The 7,170-nt window shown below is 41.9% G+C and overlaps 1 long non-coding RNA gene across 1 annotated transcript; it reads right to left on the bottom strand.

The window, feature by feature from the left end:
* Positions 1-3,403: 3,403 nt before the first annotated feature.
* Positions 3,404-6,793, bottom strand: LOC120517463. The gene is made up of 3 exons (XR_005631042.1): positions 6,688-6,793; positions 4,391-4,420; positions 3,404-3,738 (listed from the first exon to the last, which is right to left on the bottom strand). It is a non-coding gene; the product is annotated as an uncharacterized LOC120517463 (long non-coding RNA).
* Positions 6,794-7,170: the final 377 nt, after the last annotated feature.

The raw sequence follows: 7,170 nt of genomic DNA, 5'->3' as shown, positions 1-7,170 counted from the left end.
TCACGGTGGTACACTGGTGTGAAGCCAACCCGGCCACAGACGGACAGGAGACAGGTTTTGCCACACTACACACATTTACAGACATATGAAAAAGTTTTTGAACCCCTCTTAATTCTTTGGATTTTTCTTTATCATTGGTTGAGCTTTCAAAGTAGCAACTCCCTTTTAATATCTGACATGCCTTATGGAAACAGTAGTATTTCAGCAGTGACATTAAGTTTATTGGATTAACAGAAAATATGCAATATGCATCATAACAAAATGAGTCAGGTGCATAAATGTGGGCCCCCCAACAGAGATATGACATCAATACTTAGTTGAGCCTCCTTTTGCTCCTTTGAGCTTCTAGACGCCTCCTATAGCCTTTGATGAGTGTCTGGACTCTGGATGGAGGTATTTTTGACCAATTCTTCATACAAAATCTCTCCAGTTCAGTTCTATTTGATGGCTGCTGAGCATGGACAGCCTGCTTCAAATCATCCCATAGATTTTCAATGATCTTCAAGTCAGGGGACTGTGACGATTTCGACATTACTACGTTTCAAATCCATGGTGGTGGCACACAGAGCCATCCATTAATTATCCAACCCGCTATATCCTAACTACAGGGTCACGGGGGTCTGCTGGAGCCAATCCCAGCCAACACAGGACACAAGGCAGGAATCAAACCCTGGGCAGGGCGCCAGCCCACCGCAGGGCACACACACACACACACACACTAGGGACAATTTAGGATCACCAGTGCACCTAACCTTCATGTATTTGGACTGTGGGAGAATTATAATAATTGTGTCATAACACTTAATGGCCTGACTGTATGTGACCTGATGCAGGCCATACCCTGAAGCTTTATGCCTAACTTTGTTTCCTTTCCAACATAGAAATAATCTTTAAACTTTTTTTTCCCTTCTACATACGTGCTATTTATACTTTTTTGAGCGCGTGGCTCTGTTTTTTTGGTTGGTATTGCATTATGATCAGGTGTTCTGAGGAAACATGCAAGTAAGAATTTCATTGCACTATGGACGCCTAAAAATAAATACTTTGGCACTATATAGGTGCCCAACCCGACACAGACTGGACACTGAGGCACACGTAAAATAAACAAACTATTTTTTCTTCACCTGTGGACATACGTCTTCCCCATGTCCCACAGACAGTACCCAGTCCCAAGCACAAACACCAAGTACACCAAGCAAAACTCTTTTTCTTCCTCCACCACTCCTCCCAGGAACCTCGTCCTCCTCCTCCCAACTCTGGCTGCTGAGTGGTGGTTGCTGGGCCCTTTTATAGTCCATAGTGGTATAGCTCCAGGTGGTTGATTCCAGAGTTCTGGCTGCACTTCCGGGTGTGGTGAATAGATAGATAGATAGATCTTAATTTTAGTATAGTAGGCAGGATTAGATAGATAGATAGATAGATAGATAGATAGATAGATAGATAGATAGATAGATAGATAGATAGATAGATAGATAGGTCGTAATTTTAGTATAGTAGGTAGGATTAGATAGATAGATAGATAGATCGTAATTTTAGTATAGTAGGTAGGATTAGATAGATAGATAGATAGATAGATAGATAGATAGATAGATAGATCTTACTTTTAGTATAGTAGGCAGGATTAGATAGATAGATAGATAGATAGATAGATCTTAATTTTAGTATAGTAGGCAGGATTAGATAAATAGATAATTTTAGTATAGTAGGCAGGATTAGATAGATAGATAGATAGATAGATAGATAGATAGATAGATAGATAGATAGGTCGTAATTTTAGTATAGTAGGCAGGATTAGATAGATAGATAGATAGATCGTAATTTTAGTATAGTAGGTAGGATTAGATAGATAGATAGATAGATCTAGATTTTAGTAGAGTAGATAGGATAGATAGATAGATAGATAGATAGATAGATAGATCTTAATTTTTGTATAGATAGATAGATAGATAGATAGATAGATAGATAGATAGATAGATAGATAGATATTTTATTAATACGCTGCCCATATGGGCTCAGAATTCCAAGCTGCAGCACCCCCTAGCGGCGCCTGCGGGAGCCAACATGGCTGCACCCAACTCCAATTCCCATGGTGCCCTGTGGGAAAACCGAGGCACCGGTCCAGGGGGGTGGCCATCTAGTGTTCAGGAGGAGGTATTGCACCGTCCATGGCTGCTCCCCCTAAGCATATAACGAAGGGGCGTCTTGGCCAGTCATGTACCCCAGCCGTACACCACAATACCCTTAAGTTGATTTGAGTGGTCCACAAGCCCACCAATACCTAAATATTTCTCTCCATGTAAACTGCACAACCCCAAATAAAAACCAAGACTCGAGAGAGGAGAACGATTTCTTTGATTTATTTCAGAGCATGTCAGCTCTCTGTTTCTCGTTTGACATGTTTTTATTTTTGGACAGCTTTTTCTTTCTGCTTTTTTTTTTTTTTGCGTCAAACAGTTTTACGGGAGCGCCTTGACACCTACTCCCAACCATGTAGCACCAGAGCGCAGGCTCGCCGTGCACCACCCTGGGTATCTTTAGACCTGATATTGGCACTGTAACGAGGGCGAGACCTTAGAGACGGACCCTCCAAATTCTTTCTCCATCTTTGGTTGTCTTTTGCTGGATAAGAACATCAAACACAGTAGAGAGATTTCACTTTGGCTAAGCCGTAAAGTCCACATCCAATTTGTTATTTGAACCTCAGACTCAAAGATCAATGAAACATTATGATATGGCTGTATCTAATAATAATACATTTTATTTATATAGCGCCTTTCCCATGCTATTATCTATTATCATATAGTTAACCAAAAAGAAAAACATGTTAGATGTGTGCAAAGGGGAATGTTTAGAAGGATAAGACATTTCAGGGAATTGTGTGTCGTATTGTTTTCCTCCAGGGCGGCACGGTGGTAGCGCTGCTGCCTCCCAGTTAGGAGACACGGGTTCGCTTCTCGGGTCCTCCCTACATGGAGTTTGCATGTTCTCCCTGTGTCTGCGTGGGTTTCCTCCCAAAGACATGCAGGTTAGGTGAATTGGCGATCCTAAATTGTCCCTAGTGTGTTCTTGGTGTGTGGGCGTATGCGTGTGTGTGCCCTGTGGTGGGCTGGTGCCCTGCCTGGGGTTTGTTCCTGCCTTGCACCCTGTGTTGGCTGGGATTGGCTCCAGCAGACACCCGTGACCCATCATATGAGCAGAACACTGGAATGTCAGGGTGACACTCAGGTGTGTCATTGGCATCTGAATCAGGGTTCTTTGGGGTTTTGTTTGAGGAAATGTTTGAAAATTTAGAAACACTTGAAAGAGTTTGATGGCTTTTCACTATTGTGGTTCAACATGTTTGTAGTTGTTTGAAGTGATTTCCATTTAGCTACCCCCACATCCCAAAATAATTCTGAACACATTTGTTTGTCATCTTTATCAGGACAAAGAGGTTCATTGTTTTTAGATTCTACGTGATGGCCATGTTGTCCAAGTCATCTCGAGTCGCTTGGAAGCTTTCACTCGTGTTCTTCTTCAAAGAAAGAGGGAACTGGCAATCCATGAATTGGGGAACTTGGCTTCTTCTTGTATCACGACTCACTTAGCACATTTTGGTGAGATATTCTTAGCCCCTGTTGTCTACACATCCAGCTCAGACTTCTTCATTGGTATAATGAAACTAGGGTCTCTCCCTTCAGGTCCAAGATGCAAGGTGGCTTCCCACCTATGGAGGCAAGATTACCACATGTGGTAACCCTAGCAATAGAAAGAGTAAGAAGGAGCAGTCAGGATGGGATTTACATTGAGAAAATATTGACTACTGTCCATCCATCCATCCACCCATTCACCACTCCATCCATCCATCCACTAATCCACCAATCCATTCATCCATCTATCCATCCATCCATCCATTCATCTTCTAAACCCGCTTTATCCAAAGTAGGCACCTGAGGAAGCTTCCTCCTATCCTGCACAAGACAGGAACAATCCCTGGACAAGGAGCCAGTCTATCGCAGAGTTAACACACAGACAAGCATTTCAGGCAAGTGTTTGGTTATGGTGGGCATGTTGGTGCATTGGCTGGCACTGCTGTTTCACAGCTCAGTGGTTCAAAAATCAGGGCAAGTGGAATCTCCCCACGTCCATATGGGTTTTCTACAGTACATTGTAGGTCAAGCACATTAGCCACTTTAAACAGTGACGGTGGGAGCGTGTGATAGACAGGCGTCCTGTTCAGGGTTGGCTCCCGCCTCAAGGTAGACACCATAGATCCCTGGATAGCATATTGGAAAATGCAGACTCGGAAAAATGTTTGGGGTGGGATGACAGAACATTTACAGTAAAGGAAACAAACCGGTGCACTCATAATGGGATAAGAGGCAAAACGAGAAACAAACTCAGAACTTACCCTAAAGTTTTTGTAAATCATCCTGTGTTTCTGAAAAAGAAAAAAACAAAAAACAAATTAATACTCAAGGATTTACATTTTATAGACGATAGATAGATAGATAGATAGATAGATAGATAGATAGATAGATAGATAGATAGATAGATAGATAGATAGATAGATCTTAATTTTAGTATAGTAGGCAGGATTAGATAGATAGATAGATAGATAGATAGATAGATAGATAGATAGATAGATAGATAGATAGATAGATAGATAGATAGATAGATAGATAGATAGATAGATAGATCTTAATTTTAGTATAGTAGGCAGGATTAGATAAATAGATAGGTTGTAATTTTAGTATAGTAGGCAGGATTAGATAGATAGATAGATAGATAGATAGATAGATAGATAGATAGATAGATAGATAGATAGATAGATAGATAGATAGATAGATAGATCTTAATTTTAGTATAGATAGATAGATAGATAGATAGATAGATAGATAGATAGATAGATAGATAGATAGATAGATAGATAGATAGATAGATAGATAGATAGATAGATAGATAGATAGATAGATAGATAGATAGATAGATAGATAGATAGGACATAAGACACATTGCAATGCAGTTTACCTTTTGAAATCACAGTCATGTACAGGTGTGAACACGCCTCCAACCCCGCCCAGTTGCCACCCTGAAACAACCATATATGGACTATGCTAATCAACCTCATACATATGCAAAAAGTCATTGGCTGGCACTAAGCAACTGAGCGTGCAAGAGCATGGGCAAGATTTTAGCACCTCTACTCTGCAATCTGGGGATCCAGGGATAGTTTAAGGTACCAGTGACTGTTGCCACCTCACCTTGTACATGTAATGATGTGATTGCTGTTACGATGAATAGTACAGGTCATATGAAAAATGGAGGGTTCAGTTGGTTATCCTACCATCAAACCAGCCACTACCAATGCTATCATCAACTCTGCCTCAAAATAAATCACGGGCTGACCCAGGCCACTGAAACACACCGTTTGTCAGTCACATCTTGGAAAGACTTGTGTGTTAGTGGAATGTCACTGCTATCACGGTTAACAAAAGCAGCTGCATTCTCACATTTTGCCCTTATTGCAATATGGCTGCAGCCAATTGCTTATGTTAGGAGAACCAGACACGGCTGCAAATTACTTTTTCATCACGGGACAAATATGTTTTATGTACAGTACTGTGCACCCATGCCATAGGAGAAGTGGGTGTAGTGCCTCGTCGGTCAATTAATGGCCTCCGGCACAGCAGGCATGATGGTGTGAAGCTTAACAGAGATATTCCCGACCTGTCAGCCAGTTCCCAAAGAAATGACAACTGGTGTCCAATATAAAGAGACAAAAACACAAAAAAGTTGTTAAGGGCAAATACGCAGCATTGACCCTCTTAAGAGAGAACTGAAATAGAGTCTGTACGTCCTACTCATCACTTCAGAGGCGTGATGGGTTTGTCATAGTAACAAATCGGTGATATCAATTATTATGCATGCAAGTTGTCGTTTAGCTGGTTTGGCTGCATTTCCCTACTCAATCCAGAATGTCGTCACTTCCCATGTTCTCCAAAAATGTCATGTAAGCACGAATCAGAGTTGTCATAAATTTATACCCCTGATCTCCCATCACTTTTTCATTTATAAATCCCGACTTTTGCATGTAGTGTTGCATAGGCACATTTCAGACGAGTATGCAAGTATTTTTTAAATCTGCCCCCTGGAGTTGTTGGTTACATCCATTGAACACCATGCTCCCCAAGAAAATATGGGCATAAAATTCGGAGCTGGGCCAAATGCCTCAGCAGGACTGGAAGGGTGAACAGGAGTTCAAGAAATGCATGGACAGTTGGACCTTCAGAACACAAAGCTGGTGGACCAGCCCTCCTGGAGGTGGCATATCCTGTGTGTCACTGCCACACACCAATGACCAGGCACTCCCTCACACTACCCATAACCCATACACAAAACCCCAGACTATTTTTACTAAGAATGTATTCCAGGTCAAAGATGCCATCTGGTGGTCCTAACTGGCATTGCAAAATCGCCAATTCCACCCCACAGAGTCACATTATGTCCAAAATGCATGCCAACATTTTTCAACATAAAATGCATCCCTTTGTCAAAGATTAAGATTCTACAGAATCCCCCCTCTTTCTGAGCAAACACCCTCGGGGTGCATAGCAGCAGAAGACTCTCCTGAAAGCTTCAATTTATCAAGAGACGAGCTTACTGAGTTAAGATGTCTGTCTATGAAGACATAGAAGGTGCACTCACCACAGCAGGTCTGCAGTTCACTACAGGAATGAGCCTCAGGTCTGAGGGGGACGCCTTTTAAAGTGAGGGGCCGGTGACGTGTCGAAGGGAAACGCATACCACTGGGCCACACACCTGGCCACATTCGGACAAGAATAGAATGTGGAAATTCCAAAACCTTCATGTCACTGCGGCCGGTACTTCCTTTTTTTATTATGAAAGTGGAAATGGTTTCTAGAGTCCACTTCTGAGATTTTCTGTCTAGCTCAGTGTGGGCTTCAAATGCTATTTAAATAATACAAAGCCTGCGGTGGGCTGGCGCCCTGCCCAGGGTTTGTTTCCTGCCTTGAACTCTGTGTTGGCTGGGATTGGCTCCAGCAGACCCCCATGACCCTGTAAGTTAGGATATAGCGGGTTGGATAATGGATGGATGGATAATGCAAAGCAAGCAATTCAAGTCATTTTCTTAAAGAGTGCTCCTTAATCAAAGTATTATAACAACAA

This window comes from Polypterus senegalus, chromosome 17 (genome assembly GCF_016835505.1).
Source record: "Polypterus senegalus isolate Bchr_013 chromosome 17, ASM1683550v1, whole genome shotgun sequence".
NCBI lineage: Eukaryota > Metazoa > Chordata > Cladistia > Polypteriformes > Polypteridae > Polypterus > Polypterus senegalus.
Note: the sequence above shows the minus strand (reverse complement) of the source record. Positions and strands in the feature narration are given on the sequence as shown.